Here is a 25,311-nt window from a genome sequence, read left to right on the forward strand (position 1 = left end):
CGCTTTACGTTCAGCCTGACAGTCAAGAACTGAGTCCTCTGAGCTTACAATCTGGGGACTGAGGGTCCTGAAGCCTGTGCCAAGCTTCCCTCAGCGGGCTGACCCCTGCGATGCCCCAAGTGCTCCCTCTGCAGTGCTCTCTCTGGAATGAACCCTAATCCAGGCCAGATTTGGGGCATGAGAGCTGAAGCACTCCTACTACGGACTCTGGGTTTCAGGAAGTTTCCAGAAGAGCAGAGTGAGAGAGTGGTGGACCTAGCCACATTCTAAAGAGAAACCATAGCTTTCTTTTCATGTTATCTCACCCTTTTATTTATTTAAATTCCTTCTCAAAAATTATAAGAGCAACAGGTGTGCCCCATGATTTTTTTTTTTTAAAAAAAAGCACTAAAACATACAGTAAAAAGTCACCTTCCCTTTGAAGCTCACCTCCCCTGCCTTAGGTAACCAAAGGAGACAGCCTGGAGTGTGTCCTTCCACACTCCCATCCACGCTCATAAATCTTGTACAGGAGGCGTTTGTTTTACTCAAATGAGGGCATTTCATACACTTTCCTCTGCAACAGGCCTTTCTCCCTAGTCCTCTGGGTCAACAGCTATAGACCTAGGAAAACAGCATTTTCAACCATTCAGCTCTGATCTGAGCTCTCGCAAGCCGGTGGCAGGTAAGCTGCAGAGGGGAGCTCAGGCCCCCAGCAGCCCTTGTGTTCCTTTGTAGGGGGGCAGGCACACACGTGCCCCCGAGAATGCCTGGGACGTATAAAGTCAGCACCAAGGAGGATCCAACCACATCTGCCCCAGGAGAAGGGGTGAGGGAAGGCTCCCCAGGCAGAGCAGCAATGAGAGGGATCCAGAAGGATGAACAGATGTCACCCTGTGGGTGAGAATAGGAAGGGCATTCCAGGATGCAGGAACAGCATAAACGGAGGCACAGCGGCATTAAAAGAAACAGTGAAAAGTCTGTGTCTAGAGCTGAGTGTTGGGGGGCAGTGATAAGAAATGATAATGGGGGGGCGCCTGGCTGGCTCAGTCGGTTGAGCAACAGACTCTTGGTTTCAGCTCAGGTCATGATCTCTGGGTCATGAGAGGGAGCCTTGCATTGGGCTCCCTGTTCACTGGGGAGTCTGCTTTTCTCTCTCTCTCTCTCTCCCTTTGCCCCTCCCAACTGGCACACACCCTTACTCTCAAAATAAATAAATAGATCTTTAAAAAAAAAAAAAAAAAGAGGGGATCCTGGGTGGCTCAGTGGTTAGCGCCTGCCTTCGGCCTAGGGTGTGATCCTGGAGTCCCGGGATCGGGTCCCACGTTGGGCTCCCTCCATGGACCTTGCTTCTCAATATTCCTGTGTCTCTGTCTCTGTGTCTCTCATGAATAAATAAATAAAATCTTTTAAAAATAAAATAAAAAATAAATAAATGATAATGGATATTTAGGCTAGAGTCAGACTGGGAAGGGCTTTTTGTACCAGACCAAGGAATTTGGTTTTTATTCTGTAGGTAATGGGGAGCCACTGAAGATTTAGAGCAAGGAAGGGGCCGTTGTCAGGATTAGCCAGTGAGAGACACCGGTGCAAGGGTAGCAGGCAGGAGGATGGAGGATCCTGAGTATCATCCTCTCTCTGTCTCTGCTTCCTGTGGCACCTCTGGATGTGACTCCTCCCCGGGTCTCAAAGCCTCCGTGGCTCTTCTAGACCCGCTCTAGCTCCCACCCTCCAGGCCCTGCTTCTAGGTAACTAGTAAGAGCATCTCCTCCCCTCTTCATCCAGCCCTGGATCTAGAAGCTGATTCCTGCTGATGCTAATCTCCGGGTCACCCCCTGGATCTTTTGCTTGGCTTTGGCTTCCCGCTTCTTCCTTCATCCGCGTAACCAACTCCCTGCTGAAAATTCCTTCTATTAAAATACTTAGAGTGATTTCTAGTTTCTGCCAAACCCTGATGAGTACACAGTACTTCCTTTTTATCAGGATATTATGAGGCCATTAAATTTTTTTAACAAAGGATTTTAGTAAAGTGAAAAAGGCGTTTATGCTATAATATGAAAAAAAATTGCAAAATGCAAAACTGTCTATAGTATCACCTCAACCATGTTTTTAAAATGAGATTAAAAAAAACACAAAGGCAATGCTAAGATGTTTATAGTTGTCTCTCTTTTAGGTAGTAGAATTTTTTTTCTTCTTTTAACTTTTCCACAAGTACATAATTTTCAACAATGAGCACATTTCAAAGATCTTTTTTTTTCTTTTCTGAAACAGTATTTGAGTATTTTTTACTCAGGATGAAAGTAGATCGTATATATATCCAAATCAAATTTGATCCAAATGAAATCAAATATATATCAAATTATATATATATATATATATATATATATATATATATATATATAATTTGCAAACAAGTATCTGGAAGTTAAAACTAAAATTTTTTCATGGTTTCTCCAATAATTTTTAGACATGTTTTTTAAAAATTGATTCAGAAACTCTCAAATGGGACAAGACCTGGAGAAGATTTTTTGGAATATCCAGCAAAGGTAAATGACTATTTGCCCTGAAAGGTTTTTTTGTTTTTGTTTTTTTTTAAAGCTGTCATCTCCTGGCTCGAGTCTGACTGGGAACCAGGCATACTACTGGCTTCTCCAGCTCTGCAGAACAGGCTGGAAGGAGCCACCGCCCAGTCCCCCAAATCAGCCAGCCCTCTCTCCCACTGCCTCCCCCACCACCTGGGGGGACAGGGAGTGAGGAGGGCCTTCCCTATGCTCATTAATACCCCCTCTTACTTCCCCCACAGTGCACATGGCTTGTTGGTCACCTCCCCCAGACCCTGACATGGGAGCATAAGACTCCCCCAAAAGCCTAACAGTAAGTACCTCGTGGTTGGTTCTCCCCATCTGCCTACTGTTCGCCCTCCCCACCGCCCTCTGAGGGCTGAACAATCTGAGTTTGAACCCTGGTTTTGAGAGGTTTCAACCCTCAGGAGGCTGTCCTGGAGGAGGAGCAGCGCAGGGCTGCCCAGGCATCTCCCCCACCCCAGGACTTGCCCTGGCCCCGCACAGGCAGGTACAGGACCGCATGAGACTCGACAGGGAGCAGCAGGTGCGTCTCCCACTGGAGGCATCTCTGGTCCGGACCTGAGGCACCTGAGGCACCTGGGCCAGATGCCAAGAAGCCAATGAAGACACACAGCTTGCAGCCTCTTCTTTACATTGATCAGTTCTCTCCAACCAGCCTTTCCAGAGATGCTTCGTTTCAACACAACAACAGGTCGCCTCAGACGTATGATGTGACACAGTTGCCCTCCACTCAGGGGTTTTCCAAGCCTCACTTTGGTGACTTTGCTTTTTCCAGATCAACTGGCCCTTTAACACAAGATGGACTATCACTCCCCTGTTTGCCAGCTGATCAAACAGAGACAGAGACAAATTAGGTAATTAACAGCCCTTCCCGTCAAAGCCACAGCTGACATCCGGACCCAGCCTCCAGGACACCCAGTGCCATCATCAGTGACCCTCTCTGAGGCCATCCTGTGACCGCAGAAAAACTCTCTGCAAAACAAATATAAAACGACAAAGCATCTTGGGTGTTTGCTGGATGCTCAGACAGTCTTCCTCATAGGAGGCCTTCCTCGGAGTGCTTCACAGACATCCCCGGCTCCCCTCGTGGGACCCGCAGTGTCTGAGACCAGAGACCGTCTGCCACCCTCAGACAGGAAGATGCCATGCCGCCAAGCAGCGGCGACACTCAGCAGTGAGCAGAGCAGGCAAGGTGTGGAGAAAGGGCTGTGTCTGCATCCACGGGTCTGCAGCTGGGTCCCAGGGTTTGTCCCTGGAGCTCTCTGGCCTGATGCTTGTAGGGCACCAACCACTTTGCCCACAACAGAAACCTGCTGTTTATGACCTTCCTGGAATCGATTTCTTAGCATGCCAACACAGAGCAAGCCAAGGAAATGATCTTCATTGAGAGCGAGCACGGGAGAAAGATGTGGAAGGCACAAGGAGGGACAGTGTACTGAAGTGGAGCCTGAAACAAGGATACAGGTGAGATTTGAACGTGCAAACCAATCAATTATTATAAAGATACTCCATGTAACATGCATACGTTTGGCTTTAAAAGTGCAAAACATGCAGAATACGGGAATTTTAAGTTTGAAAATCTCTTGTTCTTCCTGCCACGGTACCACGGCCAAAACTCCACATAGCTACCACGTGGCAATATGATGATAAATTAAATTGCATTCTTTGTCCAAATTCGTTTGGGAAGATAGGCAAAAAATTTTTGCGTAGGAAAATTTGGCGGAAATGACATTAGAACACATGATATAAGTATCAGTGTCTTTCCAGGCAGATGTGCCCAGCACATCCCATTTTATGGATTTAGATTTGGAGCGTTTTAGTCCAGCGCCTCATACAGTTGTGTAGGTTGTGCACTGCACAATCCAGAAGGCAACATACACATTGTTGTGTGATGTGTGCCCCTGGCATTATGCAGTGCCCAGGATGGGGTCCTGATCTAGCGACCTGTGTGAAGAACTGCTTTATATAAGCCACGAACAGAAAGTTGTATTAGGGAAGATACAATCTCAGCAATCAATTCTGTAATAGTAACCGTGCTTTATAGGAAGACTACAGAAACATAACCAGTAGAATTGAAAAACAATTCCAGAGTGAGGCTACCGAGATAGCGTCACACGTGGAGGTCATTCACAGCATCATTTATCGGCCAGCTATTGCAGCAAAGAAATATAAGAGCGAGAGGAGCACGCAGTGTCACGGAATACTATTGACGCGATTATGTAAAAAGGAGAAAGGGGTATGTGAAGAGTTGAATTTTCACAAATCTTCATAACGATAAAAGGTATAACCATGAACTTCTGGGACACACAGTGTACTTGAAATACTCATTGAACTAGAAGATGAGCTAGGCGTTTTACCTTTACCAAGAGACAGGGTGTCAGATTTGGTGACCTCTTCTGTGATGATTAAGTGGCTCTCCGCAGTGTGCCACAGGTAGATTTTTTTTTTTAAATAAACACATTTGATCTGACCTTTTGTGGTAAAGAGTGAGTGATGAAATTACAGCTTTTCTAAGGAAAGTCAGATGTAGAAGAGCGTTTTTGGAAAACATTCCCAATCCTATGTGATTTTCTTGCCAATATACTTGATTATCAATTATAATAACACTCACATATGCACACTTAAACTGAAGTCTGGAGCCTCCTTAAAAATCTTCCAAGTGAAGTTTCAATGGGCTTTGGATCCATTCGTTTAAAAACGTAAAAATGAAATATCTTCCAATTAGTTTGCAAGAATAACTGCCTGACATCAGGAAGATGGAAATTTACTAGCCCAATTTCAACAAAAACCTTTGCATAATTGGTAGATGGCATTGAAAAATGAGAATCATGATTTAGTAAACACAGCCACCAATGCCCTTCTTCCGTGTGGATTGATGTCTCTTTGTGAGGAATCCTTTTCAACTCTGACAGCCATTAAAGCCAGGTCTTTAAAAAAAAAAACTGAACTTAAAACTCTGCTACCTTACTGTATCATCTAGTGTTAAAATTTTGAAAATTATGAAGCATAGCCAATCTTAATACTTACTTTGGAATATTATCATTCATTCCAGTGCAGCCAAAAAAAAAAAAAAACAGAAAGAAAAAGGATTTTGTAAGGCAGAAGCCTTGTGGAAACTCATTTCCCTGCCAGATGATAAAGGGTGAAAGAAGAAGTGGGTTCAGGAAGGGGGGGGGGTCCTCAATCTTCAGAGACTGATCCTAGTATACCATCCATCTCTGAGGGTAGAGACTATGGGGGCTGCTCCCCTGCCCTCCCAGGGGATGCCTCTGCACGGCGTTGGGGGCCATTTCTCATGTTCTGACAAGGTGGAGTGACCTGACCTTCTAGACCTCTCAAATGTCCCTTCCACGATGCTTTCTCTAAGCCATGAGTTGGAGTCCTGCTTCCTTTCAACCACCTTGCTCAGTAGCACAAGTATGTCCTAATTATCAGGTAGGACAATTCTGAGGGAAGAGGATCCTAGGTGTCCTAAGGGCAATTACCCAAGGTGACATGAAATAAAAACTCAAAATCATGAGAGAAGATGTAAGTTCAAAAATCAAGAAGACCATGATGAGTATCAAGGCAGTGGGCAGATCCAGACAAGTGATCCAGGACAGCATCCATGAGCAACAGACATTCTCCATGCATGCCAGGGTGCTCCCATCCCTATTACTCAACATGTGAGGGATGGGGAGTCAAGGTGAATCCATACATCCATTTAACAGTATTTAAGAAGTGTCACGTGCTGGGCCATCCCAGGCACTTTCTACCTGATGACACAGTTATTCCCCTACCCAACAGTGAGCTCCTGTAGGGCAGCCCTCTAATTCCGATTTGCAACTCTATGGTATCTACGATATGGGCCCTGATAGGCTTGATGGAGAGGGAGAGGATCTATGAGCCCATGTGATGCCAAGGGACTTGAAGTGGTCTTCCCCTGTTCTTACCATGAGCTCTCTCCAACATTCAAGAATAAATTGGCTGGATTATGGGTGGCAGCTACCCTAGGATGGCTCTCTGTCCCCCACTCCCCTACCAAGGCTAATTTTTGTCTTCACATCAGACTAATCTGGAATAGTTGGAAAGAGCAAAACAATAGTGCAGTGTCATGTCCCAAAGTGTCTTCCTTGTCTCTGCACTTGCCTGGACCTCTTCTCAAGCCAGATGATCCATAGACCTTGAACCAAAAATCGATCAGCCTATTTGGGAAAGGGGTCCTATTTGTAGGGTTTACGGTTTTTGGAGGGTCGCATGTAGAGCACTGAGGAAGGAGGGAGGGAGGCGAGGGGAGGGAGAAGAGGGAGGGGAAGGGTAGGAAGGAAAAGGAAGTGTGACAGGAGGGAGGAATGGCTTGCCCAGCCAGCCAGCCAACAGAATTACCCTAATCATGGGTCAGGAGGAAGAAAATCACTCTCACATATGTGTGCTCCCAGCACAGCTATGCTTTCAAGCCTCCCCGTGAACCTTCAGTCCTGTTGCCTGTGAGTCTACAGTGTCCCTCTGCCCCCTTTCACATGTTGGGATGGTTAAATTTGTGTGTCAACCTGACTGTGCCACGAGGAGTCCAGGGATGTCTGAGATGGTGTTGCCAGATGAGACTAGCATTGGAATCAGTGGACTTGGTAAAGCAGATTGCCTTCCCCAGTGTGAGTGAGCATCATTCACCCCACTGAGGGCCTGCATAGACTTAAAGGCCAAAAGAGGATTTCTTCCCTTCCTGTCTGTCTGCTAGAGGCAAACATTTGTCTCCTCCAGCGCTTGGACTGGGATTCACCCCATCAGAGATCCCCATTCTCAGGCCTTTGGCTTTCCCAGATCTCCAGCAGATGGTGAGACTTCTCAGTCTCCATAATCTCCTGAGCCAATTCCTCACAATAAATATATATATGTGCGTGTGTGTGTATCCTATCAGTTCTGTTTCTTGGAGAACCATGACTTATACACATGCCAAGCTTCTTTCTGAGAAACTATACCCTTACCCGAAAAGTGAGGTCCGCATTCAACATCATCATTATCACCTGAGGAACACCTTAAAATCCAGATTCCCAAACCTACCGATTCTCTGGCAGGTAATTCTTATAAAGTCTGCAACGTTTTAGTCTATTCATTCAAAAGGTATACATCGGGCACTTAATCTTTGCCCCTCAGTGTCCCAGGTTTTTCCTAAATGCTTTCACTTTGTAGAAAAAATAGTCCTTTATCTTACCCCCACAATTATATTGCAAGATCCTCGGGAAGGAAGACCGTGTCTGACATTCTTTTGTGTCACAGGGTTGCCTGGCACAGAGAAGCTGCTAAATAAATGTTTTTAGATTAAATGATTATTCAAAATAATATTTTCATACCTCCAGAGAAGCTGTAGTTTTTCACCTGAGACTTTTCTTTCAAGAGTGTAATACAGGGAGCCTGGCACAGGTCCCGGAACTGAAGGGAGAGGGACAATTATAGTCTGATCAGAGCAGAATTGTCACCTCCATGGTCTACCCGCCTTACATACATCACACGTCCAAAAGAAGAGTTAGCTGTTTGGAGGACCATATAAGTCTATTATTATTAAACTGATTCATGATTGACTCGTGATCCTAATGGTTTTCTTTCCTCCAGCAGCCAAGTCATGCCTTCCTATCTCCCCCACTGGGTGAGAAACTAACTTTTGGATGGAACGTAGGACTTGTAATCATGCATTAATTCAAGAATCATTTATTGTGGGACGCCTGGGTGGCTCAGCAGTTGAGCATCTGCCTTCGGCTCAGGATGTGATCCTGGAATTCCGAGATCAAGTCCCGCATCGGGCTCCTGCATGGAGCCTGCCTCTCCTCTGTATCTCTCATGAATAAATAAATAAAATCTTAAAAAAAGAATCATTTATTGTGCATCTAACCTGCCTGCAGCACTCTAACTCTGACATACAGAACTAAAGGACAGTCTTCACTTTCCAGGAGCAAACAAGGTTACAGGACCATTTACCTGCTACACTTTTATTCCACTGAGGATATCTCAGAATAGCAAAATCTTTTTGATGCTATACTGATTCAGCCACCCAATGTTTTTGTGGCCCCTCCCCGATTTCTACCATGAGAAGGTCAGAGATACCCTCTATGGCTCCTTCAAATACGTCACTTAAAAACTGTTCAACAGTTCAGGACCAAGGACAGAATTCTCTGGCACCTGGAGACAAAAACTCAGATCTAGTTCAATGCAAACATTGAATTCTACCTCCTATCAAAACTGCAAAGTACCAGGGATTCAGAGATTAATGAGGCACAACCACAATCCTATAAGAGGTCCCCAAATATGGCTGCCACAGAAACACAGCACATCACACACAGTGTGACGTGACAACCATCCTCAGTCATGTTCCGATGGTATTTCTCCCCTCGTCCTCCAAGATATTCAGAGATTTGTCAGTCATGTCCAAGTCATGCACACAGAAAAGGCTAGGACTTGTTTGGAACAGAAGTTAGCAAAATATTTCACGGATTACGATTGCCTTTTGCCTTGGGTTACATCTGTCTAAATTGAATTTACTAGAACAACGGGATAGCTATTACAACGGCAGTCTTTCAGCACTGTAATCTAATGAGATGGCTTTGGATACTATTAAAAGTTAAATCAGTCGATAAATGAAATATTAAAATCACCAGAGAATTGGCCCAATGTACAAAATATTAACACTGCAAGCTCTAAATCAAGCACTGAACATGAATTTAGCCGAAGCCATTAAAATAAGACTGTGGACCCTGTCCTGAATTTTGGAGCTGTGCCCAAGGAGAGTTTTTCAAAACCCCAGGTTCTCCTCTTATTGGAGCTTCGGTGTGAGGGAGGGCTACACTCAGGGCTCTCTCAGGACGCTTGACACCGGAAAACCTCTAGAACACACAACACTTGGGAAATGGCACATCAAATCACAGGGCAATGTGACGCATGCTTTATCCATTAGTCATCTCATTTCCCCACTAGGCTAGGATGTCCTTGGGGACAGGGACTGGTCTCATTCACTTCTCCATGCCCAGCTCTTAGCACAGTGTCTGTCAGAGCACAGGTGCTCAGCAAATGTTAAATTCAATCGCCTTCCTCTGTGTCCTTCTCTCCCTTCTTCCCGCTTCCCTCCCGCTTCCCTCTGGGTCCCACGAGAGTTCCCTGTCAAAACTATGTGTACCCTTCATGGCCCAATTCAAACTCCACCTCTTACCTGTGTCAGAATCTCTCTAGGCACCTGGGTGGCTCAGCCAGTTAAGAGTCTGCCTTCAGCTCAGGTCATGATCTCAGAGTCCCGGGATCAAGTCCCACAACAGGCACCCTGTTCAGTGGGGAACCTGCTTCTCCCTCTGCCCTTCCTCCCTATTCATTCTCTCTCTCTCTCTCTCTCTCTCTCTCTCTCTCTCTCTCTCTCAAATAAATAAAATTTAAAAAAAAAAAAGAATCACTCTCTCTTCTAAATCCAGTCACTCCTCCCATGGCTTGATGTTTGAACATTTCTTGGGCCATTTTGTTCTGGTCTGCACTGAGTTACAGTTACCTGTATAAACACAAACCACTGACTCTTTTCAGATTCTCCCAGATTCAGGCCCTGAGATAAGGCTTCAAGTACAAATGGTTAACGTGGCAGATGGGGGGGGGGTGGACATTGGAATTGAAGAAGCCTAGTGAAACAGCAAAGAAGCGTGGTCAGTAATCAAGCCAGTTATCAGTAGGTGACTGGTGCTTTATCCCAAGAGAAAATTCTGACTATAAAACACATCCCTCCAAATTATCCACCTCAGGGGCGAGATAGTTGTGGTATTTATACACCAACATCCAGAAGTATTTACTTGAGGGCTGCTCCTGGAGACTGCTCCCCAGCACATCTAACCTGTTATATGCAGGGAGAGCCTCTTCCATAATTCCAGGGGGAAAAATTCAGGCACAGGGTAGGCTCTGTGTCCACCCCCACCCACCTCCAAATTCATATGCTGAAGCCATAACTCTTTTTTTAAATTTTTATTTATTTATGATAATCACACAGAGAGAGAGAGAGAGGGGTGGAGACACAGGCAGAGGGAGAAGCAGGCTCCATGCAGGGAGCCCGACGTGGGACTCGATCGCGGGTCTCCAGGATCACGCCCTGGGCCAAAGGCAGGCGCTAAACCGCTGCGCCACCCAGGGATCCCCATATGCTGAAGCCATAACTCCTAATGTGACTGCATATGGAGGTAAGATACTAGGAGGTAATTTAGGTTAAATGAGGTCATAAAGATGGGATCTTTTTTTTTTTTTAAATATAAGGATGGGATCTTAATCCAGTAGAACTGGTAACCTCAAAGGAGGAGAGAGATCTCCCTCTCCAAGTGCAGGCAGTAAGGGAGGCCATGTGAGGACACAGCAAGTAGACACCTGTGTGCACTCACCAGAAAATGATTTGGCAGGAGCCTTGATCTTGGACTTCCTAGCTTCCAGAACTGTGAGAAAATAAATTTCTGTTTTCTCATCTGCCAGCTTATGGGATTCTGTTACAGTAGCACCAATGGACCTACAGTTGGGTACTGAAAGGTCAGAGGACCAAGGGACAGGCACTGAGAGTACCTCTTTGGTCCCACACACAGGACTGTGAGTCCAAGAGGATGGGCCATGCAGTGCTGTCTTCTCTGAGTAAAAACCAAAGAGACCAAGGAAGCAAAGCTTCCTGGGCACTTACTACATGTCAGGCACTGGGCCAGACATTTTTTAAAACCTGCTTTATCAAGGTATCATTTACACACAATAAAATGCACACCTTCTAAGTGTACAATTTGGTGAATTTTGACTAAGGTGTATGCCCATGTAACTCCCCCCCACAACCAATATACCATTTCTCTCACCCAAAGATTCTCCTGTGTCCCTTCCCAGTTCATTCCCATCTACCTCCCACCCCCGACCCCAGGTTACCATTGATCTACTTTCTATCACTATTGATTAGATGTGTCTTCACTTGAGTTTCATACAAAAATCACACACAATGAAGTCTTTTGTGTCTCATCCCTTCTATCAGCATAATGGTTTTTGAGAATCATCCATAATGATGCATGTATCAACATTTCATTCTTTTTATTGCTGCGAGGAATGTCATTGTATGAATATACCATAATTTGCCCATTGAGGGACTTTTGGGTTGTTTCCAGTTGAAGCTATTATTAACAAAATTCTTATCAATATCTGTGTATAAGTCTTTGTGTAAAACATGCTTTTATTTCTCTTGGGTAGCTTCCAAGGAGTCAAACAGCTGGGTCATATGGTAAGTGCATGTTTAACTTTCTATGAAATTGTACGCTGGGGATTCTTAATTTATCTCATTTGATTTTTTTGACGACTCTGCAATGAGGGTGTAATTATTCTCACTTTCTGAGTGCACTGAGGCTCTGAGAAGGTAAATGACTTATCTAAGCTCATACAGCTTGTAAGGGTGGACATGGGATTCATGCCCAAGTTTATCTATCCCAAAATCCTGTGTTCTTTTCATGATATCATCCTGCTTTCCTTTATTGACTCAACAAGGAGAACTTGATGTTGAACCCAAGAAAACAGATTAAGACTCACATCCTTCTAATCTCTGAAACTATCTGGCCCAGGAAAGGCTGAGTGATCCTACTGGGGTGGGCAAGCTTGGGAAGAGGGAGGAAAGGTAACACTTACAGAGGCAGGGAACCTGGCTGGGTCTGATCTAGGACAAGCACAAAGACATTACCAGTTACTCCAGAAACTACCAAAAGACAGAAAACAAGCTAATACCTACCAGCGTGGAGTTTATAGTTTTGAAAGGCAAAAGCAATTGCCTACAACGTGTCAGGCTGAAAACACAACCAAAGAACAATGAGCATGAAGGAGGCAGCATTGGTTTGCAGTCAGTGTCTGGGAAAGAGTTTTGAAGTCATTGTCAGGCAGCACAGTGATTGCCGACCAAAGCAATCTAATCAATTAAAACCTAGCTAACACCCCTCCACACAGGCTTCAGAACTCACCAACAGGAAAATCCATTCACTGGAATGAGGAAATAAAGGAAACTGCTGGGGTCAAGTTCAGATCTCCAGAATTCTTAAGGGTGGAATTGACCCGTATGGCAAATCTGTTACTGCTAAAAGATGCAAACTTTGGCTAATGTCCAGAAATAGATGATTAAAAATGCATTAGAATGGTCATGTTTTCATCTCTATATAGTCAACTAAAAGACTCTGCTTGTATAAAATGGAATCCCCTCTGTATATTATAGTCTTTAGTGCCTGTCGATACCTGATAACGTGCTTGAATTTCACACCACTACAGTTCTTAGAGAAGTGCAGAATCTTCCTTGAGTGCATGGCCAGTGGAGGAGATTAAACATATACATTGCATAACAACAACTGGGAGTCCTACGTTTTAGTGTGAGCCAGTCCCCTGGAACTCCTGGGGGGCTCAGCCTTGCCCCTTGTCACTCAGGGTAACCATCACTCCTTGACTTAACTCGTGGGATCCTCTCAGGAACAACTACATCCGAAAGTTCTTGGGAAATGAGAGGTGCTTTGTGAGTGTAAGGTTGTTTAACACTTGAGCTGTTTAAATATTAAATGCTTCTCTGTTTAGGGTAATTGCTAAGATGCGTTTCTGGCAGATGGAGCGCATGTGTTAATCCCTTTCCCCTCAAAAGGTCACTAGGATGACAGTGAAATAATTTGAAAAGTGTGAATCCACAGGGACAAAGGGACCAGGACAGGAATGCACTGGAAGTAAGAGAAGCCAATTAATTTCCAGAGCTGGAGGAGAGGCTAAGGGAAGCTTCGCACAAGGACTATATCGACAGGGAGCAACCCGGGAGCTCAGGATGGGGAGTCAGCGGGCCCCTGGAGGCAGGTGAGTGGCCGAAGGTTCCAGACAAAGAAGGAAGGGGGAAGTCCTGCACAGAGAGGGCTGTTGCCACTCTTCACCCTGACAACTTGTCCCTTCCAGACATTTATTCTTTGATCAGATGCACAAGTCTCAGGTGCACAAGATAATTCCTTGGGGCATGGGGAGAAAACATCAGAGCTTGTATTTCTAATTTTTCTGAAAACAGAAATAACACTAGGCTGTACTAACACTTAATACACTGGCTGGGAGTCATCCACGTAAGGCATTCTTATGTAAATGCACAAAGACAGGGGCACCCGGGTGGCTCAGTGGGTTGAGCGTCTGCCTTGGGCTCAGGTCATGATCTCAGGGTCCTGGGATAGAGTCCTACGTCCTCGTTGTCCTCATCGGGTTCCCTGCTCAGTGGGGGGCCTGCTTCTCCCTCTGCCTCTGCCCCGCCTCCTGCTCATGCTCTCCCTCTCTGGCTCATGCTCTCTCAAATAAATAAATAAAATCTTTTAAATAAGTAAATAAATGCCCATAGATAGCAAGAACAAAGACAATGTTAGTTCAAGAGAAATTGAAGCAGAGATGTACAGCGTTTGCCAGAGGAAAGGAGAGACTGTACACGGTGGCACTGCGTGAGTCTACACACCAAACCGTGCAGCCCTCTGACCCCTCTCCCTCGGTCCAAAGAAATACCTTCCACGCAGGAGATCAGAAGGTACCTCTCTGGGAAGTGTGGTCCAGCTGGAGGGAAAACAAATCACATTGACAGTCAGCGTTCCCCAATGAAAAGGTGAGTTTCCAACAAGTTCCATGTGGAGGCAAGCCCTCTCCCCAACACAAATGCAGAGAAAACTTCATTTCCCTTTCAAGGTCACTCTTAAATATCAACAGACAACCTGAAAGAAATAGAAATTTAAGGAAAGCCTGGAGCATGAAAGACAAGGACTAAAATTTAAAAAAAAAAAAAAACCTTGAAAGAAACAGAAATAAAAATATGATTGATAACCCCAGAATCCTGGTATCATTTCTGGGGGGGGGGTACAAAGCAAAACAAAAATATATGTAAGAAAAGGAACACGATCCTAATATATTACAGAGGCTTAGAAAGAGTAATCAATACTGACTTGATTGGGAAGTAAGTAGAAGGAGAGGGTGGAGGGAGGGAGAGTTGGGGAGTGGGCTCTGGATGGAAGGAAGCCCAACTCCTGCCCCCTGTCACTGGAGTCAATAGAGAATGCCTTAGAATGACGAGCCCCGGATGGGGCTCCTGGGTGGCTCAGTGGGTTGAGTGTCTGCCTTGGGCTCAGGTCATGATCTCAGAGTCATGGGATTGAGCATCACGTTGGGCTCCCTGCTTAGCCGGGAGTCTGCTTCTCCCTCTCTCTCTGCCCCCACTTGTGTTCTCTCTCTCACTCACTCTCTCTTTCTCAAATGAACAAATAAAATCTTAAAAAAAAAAAAAGAATGATAAACCATGGAATATATCCCAGGATTCTGGGAAGATGGCAGTGAGATCAATGCTTTTCCAGTCTCTCTAAATCACCCTCTACAAACACATAGAGCCACCAAGGCAGCAAACAGGAAGGCCCACATATGACCTCTACAAAACCAGGTGGCAAGATACCCCGGCGACATCCTGAGTTATGAAGGGCCAAGATGAACCACCTGCAGTCCCAAGGCTCCCAGGAGGTGGGCATCTGTGCAGAAGGAAGCGGTGCAGCCATCGGTAGATGCAAGAACTACAAAATAACCTGCAAGAACTCACAAGGGAGCACAGGGTGCCCGTGCGACACCAGCCAGATCCACAGGGCACTTACACGCCCCAGTGGCCACTGAGTAAGCAGTGTCCCCAGTCGCTCTGCAGGCGTTGGGGACATCCAGGCCCCCTGAACTCCCAGAATCCATCAGCCACGGTTTCTTTCCAGCATAAAGTGCCACACTGAGGAAACCTGCTGGGAGCAGAACCCACGCTGAACAAGACAATGAAGGGAAAGGGGAAAAAATCAGATCTAGATGACACTGGGGAAGGAGAGCAGAGCCAGGGGTGCTCTGAAAGTACAAAGTCTACTTTCACAGAAACACTCGAAGGGGGACCTCTCAAACCACAAAAGCAGAAAAACTCTGAGACTGAGGTGTTAGTTTCTTCTGGGGCCTCTCTCCTTGGCTTGCAGGTGCCCATCCATTCTGCCCTGTATCTGTGTCCTCATCTCTGCTCATAAGGACACCAGCTATGTTGGATTAACCCACCCCTACCCTGGCGACCTCATTTCAACTGAACCACAGCTTTAAAGAGCCTCGATCCAAATATAGTCACAATCTGTCTGACGTACTGGAGGTTAGGACTTCAATGTGTGAATTTGGGGGAGACATAATTCAGAGGCCTATAGATTTACAGAGACTTAAAAACATAGCATCTTTGGGGCGCCTGGGTGGCTTAGTCAGTTAAGCATCCAACTCTTGATTTCAGCTCAGGTCACGATCTCAAGGTTGTGAGATTGAGCCCTATGTCGAGCTCCGTGCTGGGCGTGGAGCCTGCTTAAGTTTCTCTCTGCCTCTCTTTTGGTTCCTCTTTTGTTCATACTCTCTCAAAAAAAAAAAAAAAAAGAAAAGAAATCTAGAAGATTTTTTTAGGGGGAGGATGTTGGGATGTCCCCAACACGGGTACATCCATATAGGAAGTTAGATGCTAAAATATACAGCAGTAGGATCCAGAGCTTAGATTTGATTATTTTGGCAAAATTCCTTCATAAATGGTATTGTGGGGAAGACTTTATTACACTCAAGATAGGGTTTTTTTTTCTAGAAATCTTCTAGATTCTAGATTTCTTTTTTTTTTTTTTTAAAGTAACCTCCACACCAGTGTAGGGCCCAAATTCATGACCCCAAGATCAATAGTCGCCTGCAGTACCAACGGAGCCAGCCAGGCGTCCCTGGAGTTCCTCTTCTTGTAGTTCATTATGCCATATATTTGTTTTATATGGTTTTCTGTATTTGTGTTATGCTTAACAAAAATAAACAAAAATAAATAGAAAAGTAAATATGCTGGTATTTAGAAACAGGAGTTGAAAGGGTTGGAGGTTGTTGCCTTTGGAAGCAACAGTGCCAGGAACTGCAGGTATATACTGTAAGGCCTGGAATATAAGCACTGTAGTTGCCAGAGGCTTTCCATTTATCCATATTATACCACTATGAAAAGTACAAAAATTTTAAATTAAAAAGCATATATTCCCATTTGGGTCTGTCTTGGTAAACTGGATACGCCAGTGACTAGCTCACTGCCAGAAACTTAGTGCGTACACTCAATAAGTAGACTTCTAACACATGGATGCTTGATTTCACTCCAGAATCAGAGATAGCCACTATCTAATCCCAGTTCCACCTCATATACCTCGAAAATAGTTTTAATCTGTGCCCGGAACATGGGTACATCCATATAGGAAGTTATATGCTAAAATATATAGTAGTGGGATCCAGAGCTTAGATTTGATTATTTTGGTAAAATTCCTTCATAAATGATATTGTGGGGAAAGACTTTATTATACTATAAGATAGGATATGTAGGGATGCCTGGGTAGGCCAGCGGTTGAGAGCCTGCCTCTGGCCCAGGGCGTGATCCTTGAGTCCCAGGATTGAGTCCCACATCCTTGTGGGGAGCCTGCTTCTCCCTCTGCCTATGTCTCTGCCTCTCTCTCTGTGTCTCTCATGAATAAATAAATAAAATCAAAACAACAACAACAACAAAAAAAAACCCTACCAACACTCTGTCAGGTTCATAGTAGATGTGCAAAAAATTTTCAGTAATACTTAATAGAGCTACCAAGCTAGGGCCTCAGCAAGTGACATTAAAAATGGCCAATGAACCTTGGCTAAGGCTGTTCTTTCACTAAGTCACAATCTGCATGTAGATACTTCCGGGCCAGTATCTAATCTTCACACCTTGATAATGTTTGAAAAGCAGGTTCAATAACATCTTCTCACCCGTAACATCACGCTTCTGGAAAACAAACCAAGTTTCTCAGTCAGAGCCTGTGAGGGTACAATCCACATGGATTTGCAAAGGAGGGATGGTGTGTGATCAACTCGATTCTATTGGTCTTTAAGTCACGTTCAGCTGCCTTTGGGTTTTCCAGACTCTGCCAGAACCCTGGTTCTGTTCTTCATTGACAGGTGTTGACAGCCCCAGCCCAAGGCTCAGAAGGAAATTTCCTTTTGAAAGGACGTCCGTCAACTCAGGCTGCCACAACACAAGACTGTAGACTGGGTGGCCAAAGCAACAGAAATCTATATTCCACAGTTTTGGAGGCTGGAAGCACTTTACAGCTTATAGGATCCTTACCCACCCTATTTTCATCTGAACCTCTCAGCAGAAGGTAGAAGGATTATTATATCACATTTGCAAGATAAAAAAAAAAGTCTTGGGATTTTTTAAAAGATGCAATTAAACCAGCTACCTTCCCAGAACTTCTTGATTTAATACATATATAGGTTAGGTGTTTTTATAAGAAAGAAAAAAAATCACATTAAATATGTATGTTAAGTTCATTTTACCATTTCTAGCAGAGAAGATTTGGAAAAGTTGAATAATCATTTTCCCTCTCATGAATTCTCTTTCTTTCTTTCTTTTCCCCATCAGACGCTAACAAGACCCAATTTCCAATGCAATGCTCCATAAATTAGTCACAATACAAGAAGTCCTGCCCCTCCGCTGCATCTGTCAGCACACACGGCAAATGCGGCCCTCTGGAGCCACGCAGGGTCAGTTTCTACACAGCCAGAGCTTGGAAGTCTGGCTCAAGAAGCTGCCCACTCCCAGGACCACATTCACTGGGGCCACACAGCCTGCTTGAAAGGGCTCTGCAGGGCAGCCCGGGTGTTTGGCCCAGGGCTTGATCCTGGAGACCCAGGCTCAAGTCCCAAGTTGGGCTCCCTACATGGAGCCAGCTCCTCCCTCTGCCTGTGTCTCTGCCCCCCCCCCCGTGTGTCTCTCATGAATAAATAAATAAATAAAATCTTTTAAAAAATATAAAAATGAAATCAAGAAAGAAAGAAAGAAAAGAAAAGAAGAAAAGAAAAGAAAGAAAGAAAAGAAAAGAAAAGAAAAGAAAAGAAAAGAAAAGAAAAGAAAAAAGAAAAAAAGAAAAGAAAAGAAAAGAAAAGAAAAGAAAAGAAAAGAAAAGAAAAGAAAAGAAAAGAAAAGAGATAGGGCTCTGCACTCCACACCTGGCTGGCCACCCCAGCAAGCAGGAAATGAGGCCATGGGCATCTCCAGGTCAATTTTTGGAGCACGCCCCGACTCCTGCCCGGCCCATCCACACTGCGACCCATACTGTGCAGATTTCCCTCCCTCTGCATCTGATGGCTGCATCTCCCTGGCTTCCCTGAGGAAGCCCTTGCAAAGCATGCTCCTTGGAAGGCTGGTCTTGAAACTGACCCTGAAGAAGAAAAGAAAGATCTATTAAGAAGTCTGGAAGCCCTTGTCTGAGCAAGTTAGACACGTTCCCTAACCACTGGCCTTCTCAGAGCTTTTGCTGTGGCTGATGCACTGATCTGCTATAAGAAAAGCTTTGCGAGGACAGCCGGGGTGGCTCAGCCATTCAGCCCCTGCTTTTAGCCCAGGGCGTGATCCTGGAGACCCGGGATCGAGTCCCACATCGGGCTCCCTGCATGGAGCCTGCTTCTCCCTCTGCCTATGTCTCTGCCTCCCTCTCTCTCTGTGTGTCTCTCATGAATAAATAAATAGAATCTAAAAAAAAAAAAAGCATTGGAATGTTTGCTATCCCTATATTCAGTGCTGGAGACCCTTTTTGGGGGAGAGTCGTACCTCTGTGCATCCTCGGGAGTCACTGCCTGGGGGCAGTGCCTTGCCTCCTCAGCTCTTCTTCTCTGCACCCCCCCCCTTGGCCTGTCCCAGATTTGCCCCGGCCTAGCCCATCCTCTCAAAAGACTGGGTGCTCGGGCCACACAGGCCCTTATCTTGCTGGGTGTGGACACCCTGCCAGGCACCCAGGGAGCCTCCGAGCCCCGGGATGCTGAACGGGAGGTGAAGCCGCACGGCGAGCTGGGCTAGCTCTCTCCCCGGGCTGTCAGGAGCAGACGTCATTAACTGCGGGTATTGACTGGCCCTGTCGTTTGCTGCCCCTCGCCCCCGCTCCCTGAGACCCATGTGGGCACTGACAGTGAGCAGGGGAGGCCTCACGGGCCCGAGCCGACAAGGCCGACACTATTGATCATCGAGTCTTTCGCTACCACTGGCTCCCGGGCCGCAGCCCGTCATTAATCAGGAACTTCGGGGGCAGCTGGACTAGCACGAGCTTATCAATGAGGTTCGCTGTGGACACTCTTGAGAAACTTGCTGTGGGGCTTAGATGCGGGGAATGCAGGTTTAGGCTCAACCACTGTCATTGCTAATGGACACGCAGAGCTGCTGGCTGGTCTCTGAAGCTGTGCCATGAGCCAGCGCCCCCCACTTTCACGCCTTGCTGGCCACACTGAGTCTGGGCTGGTGCTATGACTCAGTTTACCCGATAGATGCTGGTAGAACAGATGCTTTGGCAGTTCCAGGCCTACCTGTCGGGAAGACCTGGTGGCTCTGCTCTGATGATGTGGGGAGCCCTGCGCCGCCCTTCTGGGGGGACAGCATGGAGAGCCCCCACGGAGCCTATAGAGTGACAGTGACACAGCATCCCACCCCACCGAGCACAGACTTCCCGTCTTCACAGCCAAGGCACCAGACAATGAAGAAGCACCGGGGGTTGTTCTGGTCCCAACAGGCAGCCCAGGGGACAGAGTGGAGCCATCCCCACCCTGCCCTATGGAGTTTCTGCCCCACAGAAGCCCGAGAGGTAGTCACATGTTTGTGTTCGGCCGCCGCATTCTGGGGTAGCCTGCAAAGCACAAAAAAATAACTAAAACAGGAAGTGGGGGTCACACAGAGTTTGGTCTCAGCGACACCAAAGATGAGCCAGCAGGAGGGGAGGGGGTCAGAGAGAGGAAGGATGCAGAGCCCACAGGCCCAGAAAGTAACTCATCTCAGAGGGGCTCAGAATCCGCCAAGACCAGTGGCCTGGAGCAGGGCCTTATGTTCGGACAGGCCCTGGTGGCCTAGCGGAGGCGGCGGGAGCCCCGGGCACGGAGTCCCTGCCACCTGAGGAGACAGTCTGGCACCTCCACTCGCAGTGTCTTTGCACGAAGCTCTGGCACCCACAGGCGATCACAGATCCTCAATCCTTTGTGGCAGGCAAGGCCATCATCCCATTTTATGGCTTAAGAAATGGAGGCCCAACGGTAAGTGATGACGTGGGGCGCAGGACAGTGCAGAGGGCTGGTGGGAAGTCCAGTGGAGTCCTGGATGCGGGATGTGCAGCATGTCCCCTGTCATTGCTGGGAAGGGAGACAAGGCCACTAGCTATGACTTCTCCGCCGGGACGTGGGTGGGACGTGCTTCTACTGCAGGGCACACGTGGGAAGTGCAGCCTTCCCTTTGCTAAAACAGCTGACACAGGCGGCGTGGGTTTGACTCCCAGCTCACCGCCGCCCCACTGTTGAACCTTGGACCAGTTATGTGACCTTTCTGGGCCTTTACTTCCTCCTGAGTCAATGGGGATGACAACAGCATTTACCTTATAAGGTGGTTTCAAGGATTAATTGAGTTAATATTTGCTAAATACTTGGAGCATTGCCTGGGCGCAGTAAGACAGGTTGACAATTGAGAGCCTCCTAGTGGCTGCGGTGGTCTCCCTGCCTCCAGGTGTGTCATCTTTTCTCAGGACCTGCCCCATCCCTACAGGTGGTGTGAGAAGGGTGTGGAGTGGACCCCTGAGGCCCAGACTCAACCTGTACCAGGTGTGAAGTGTCCCCGAGCCAAGGCAAGGGCTCAGGTGGAAAGGAGCTGCAGGCAGGGAAACCTTCCTCCATGAGTCTCTTCCCAGGCCTGCTTGTCTCCATGGAAGGTCAAGGACAGGCTTCTATCGGCCATCGGGAGCAGGTGTCCAGTTGGCCTTGCTGGTCCGTCCTGTGAATGAGCTTCGAGAGCCCAGGACAAGCCTCCAGCCCCGCTGTCTGTGGAAGGTGGGGTAGCCAGGATATATTTTCAAACACTTCCGCCACAAAAGCAATGCCGCACCCTACCGCTGGGCGCTCTAACGTCTTAGAGAACTGTAAGGATGTGAGAAGCGTGATGGAGCTCGTGTGTGCTAAACACTTAACATGAGAGACTATTTACACAGTTCACGCGCATCATCTCCTTTCTTCTCCACTATAATCCTATGGGGTACGGACTGTAAAATTATCCAGATTTTACAGGCGAGGGATTTAAAGCTTAGGATAAGTAACCTGCCCGAGGTCTCGAAGCTGGTGTCAGGGCTGGTACTCGAATCCACTTTGAGGTCGGTGCTCTTACCCACTATATTATAATGTTATTGGGGATCAAAATAATAGTATCAACAGGATAAAGCTACTGAGTGGTCGGGAAGCCATTTCTATATGGTCTGGAAGAGCTGCTGGTCATTCTGAAAGTAATTGCCTCTGGCTGTGGCAAGGGCTGGGGCCCAGGAAACAAAGGGGCCTTGACTGCAAATGTTGGCTGCCCCACCAAGGTTCTCTGCAGACAGGAGCACCAGCGGGGTCCCTGGGGCTTTATCCCCTTGCACCATTCATCCCCACTCCTGTGCACATGGAAATCGCCGCCCCTTCTGCAGACGAGGAAACAAAAAGGTCATCAGTCACGAAGTGACGGGGTGGGGCAGGAATCCAGGAGGTCTGTGCCACACACACACACACACACACACACACACGCACCCGCCCACTGTAGCCTCCGCTCTACCAGCTACCCATGGGGGGAGAGCGTAGGGCACAACTGTTTCTAGGAGCTCTGATGACCAGAAATGTTTGGAACCAAATGTGGGGACTTCAGGTGGGGAAGTGGAGAGGTCAGGGGGTCAGCCAACCGACCTCCGACCTAAGCCTCTGAGAATCAGAAGGTCCTCGGTCCCATGGGGGTGTGGAGGGGGGAATCAGAGGCTAACAAGGACCACGTTGCTTCTTTCATTTTAACCAGTGAGTGCCTGTGCCACGCTGGGGTGCCGGCTGGTCAGCATCCTTGGTCGCATTTAGTCCCCACAACACACCTACAGTGTGGATATTTTTATTCCCATTGTACAGCCCAGGAAATGGACGTTTAGAGTCGTGAGTGATGTACATGCGCCTGCCCCACTCCGCAGCCCGCATTCTTTCTACTCGAGGTGTGTCGGAGGGATGGGAAAGGGTGGGTTAATCCTGCACCACTGCCTCAAGTAGAAAACTGCTATATTCTTACCTTTCAGGGAAGGAAAGTGAGGCTCAGTGAGGTTTAGGGCTCATTGGAAGCCCCCAGATGCGAAGTGAAGGACTTAGGAAGGACTCGACCCTCAAGTGCGTCCTTAGCATTATCCTCTTCTAGGGCAGGGACCCTGGCTTGTCGACCTTTGGAAGTCTACGTGTCAACGTGCCCTCCATACTAAAAGGATGAAACCCGGGAAGGACAGGGAAGGAGGGGCCCTGGGCAGGAATGTGCAGGACACAGGGAACAAGACACGTGAGGGGTGTCAGCAGCCCACAGCCTCCTCCGCTCCACCACACAGGGGGCCACTGAGGCACCCCGAGCTTTGCTTCGCTTCCACAAAAGATATCTGCAGGAGGGAGCCTCTCTTTCTGCATATAACCTCCCCCCACACCACATGGGATGCCTTTCGTCCCCCTCCCATGGCCTACTCACGGCTTTTGTCAACCTCTTTTATTGTTTTTTTGGCTTCCAGACCATCTATGTTTCACTCAGCCAATAATTTTGCTCAACATCTAATTCATCTTCTGTCTTGATAGAAAGCCAAATGGGGACGAGATACAATTATTTGTCGATTTCCAGCCAGCCCATATGTCTACCCGTGTGAGCGCTGGGTTTTCCTCACGGGCAATCTTTGTTTTTAGTGGAATTACCTTCTGGGACAGTGTCCTGGTTTGACATCCTCAAGGACAGGCATGATACATCTCCTGTCTCTCAACGCACTTTAGCCACGATGCCTAAATCCTTTCCGTAGCCAGAGTCTGGGGCCCGCTGCTGGGGCCGTGACCAAGAGGACAGTGGAGCGTGCTCCGGTGAGGGTGGCAGGACCGGCCACGGCTCAGCTGCGGAGGCGGGAGGCAGGGAGGGGATTCCTCTCCTCATGGCCAGCAGAGGTGGGAAAGGCCCAGAATGTTCCAGGGGTACTTCGAACACTAGTGCAAACATTTTTAACAAGGATCCGAGGACTGAATACAGACATGAATGGGGGGAAGAAATTGTGTCTTCATTTTCATTCATCTTTAACTGAAATGGAGCATTTCTTTCATCAAGGAAAGCAAGCAACAGACCAGAGTAGCCTACGTAACAGTGAGACTTTGTCAGCAGGAGACCGGCGGATATTTTCCTATCATCGTGCAGCGATTGCAGGCATGATGTTTGCGCACGTTGCCACTTCAAACTGTGGGTGTTAATGAATCTATACCTGTCGTGTTATGAAGTTTGCTCATAGAAAGCACGAACAGTACTAGATCACAAATTGAGGACTTAAAAGGGTTTTTTCCCCTAATATATCAATATAATAAAACATTATCTTTTGCTCTTTCCAACTCGAAGTGTTTCGTGCATCAGGAAACATCACTTTGAGAAAGGGTCCACAGGCCTCATCAGGACACCAAACGGGCCCATGGCAGGACAATGGTCAAGGTCTTCTGCTCTGAGGAAGACTGAGGCTCTTATACCCCCTCCCCAATGGGAGGTAGAGAAGGGAAAAGGACGAGAGAAAAGAAGGGGAGGAGGAGGAAGCGGAGGAAGAAGAGGAAGAGGGAGGAGGAAGTGGAGGAGAGGAGAGGAACGCTGGAAACATGACCAAAGGAACCCAGAGGACCAAGAAAGACAGAAAAAATGGAGTTTCCAAAACCATTTCAAGAATACAGCAAATAAGACTCAGGAAATGTAGCAGAGATGGAAAATAAAGAGTCTGAAAACAAATCTTGAAACTCTATGCTCAAACATCTACTGCAAGAGAAACACGGAAATGGAGAAGGCCTCCCACCAAACATCCGGAGTGGCCCTGCTCCGATCCAGGCACTCAGAGAGCGGCTTCAGCCTGAGCCTCCAGAGGCCAAGGCCAAAAGGAGGAAAGTTCTGGGTTTTCCGTGGGAACCTGTGGAATGACAGCACCCAAATGCCCTCTCTCTGGCGGCAAGCAGTTGAGGACGTCATGGGGCCAATGAGACACTGATGGCCCTGAGCTCTGGGGCAGAAGTGGAGACCCGTGACTTTCCATGGCGATGGCCCAGCACGGGTGCCCCCCTGAGGCAGCTCGGGGTGCACGTGAGGTGGGCTGCAGTGGGGCAGGCTGCAGTCCGGCCCTGAGGGGTCCAGGTCAGAGGACTGTTGGGCCAGCCCCGTGTCCTCTCTGTTTCCCCTTCGGTCCCTATGTCAGATACAGCCTCCCAACACTGGTTCAACTGAGGGGGACTAATGGGGCCAACACCCCCATTCCTTGCTTTCTAGCATCTTCCCTTATCTTTCACTAAGGGAAGGAAACAGTGCGGGACCTTGGCAGAGACTGGGCGCCCCCAGAAGCGGACCCACAGCAGGTAAAGAGTGGCAGGGGGAGAGGGGGCAAGAGACAGGAGCAGGTGGGCAGAGGACTGATGTCCAGCCAGCCACCTCCGGGGGCCAGTGGTGCGTAATCCCACTGGGGGAGCTCTGGGGGCCCGTAAAAGACCCACAACCCAGGTATCCCAAGGATCTAGGGAACTGGGGCACGGATGCCCCCGATTCCCTCAAAGCCTGGATGCGGGATGACAAAGGGCAGTGCTGGTGGTGCTTGAGCCCATCTACCAGCCTGGAAATGGAGGTGCCAGGGCCTGGAAGTCGGCGGGTCCGCACTGAAGA

The sequence above is a fragment of the Nyctereutes procyonoides genome, unplaced genomic scaffold (assembly GCF_905146905.1).
Source record: "Nyctereutes procyonoides isolate TBG_1078 unplaced genomic scaffold, NYPRO_anot_genome, whole genome shotgun sequence".
Taxonomy (NCBI): Eukaryota; Metazoa; Chordata; class Mammalia; order Carnivora; family Canidae; genus Nyctereutes; species Nyctereutes procyonoides.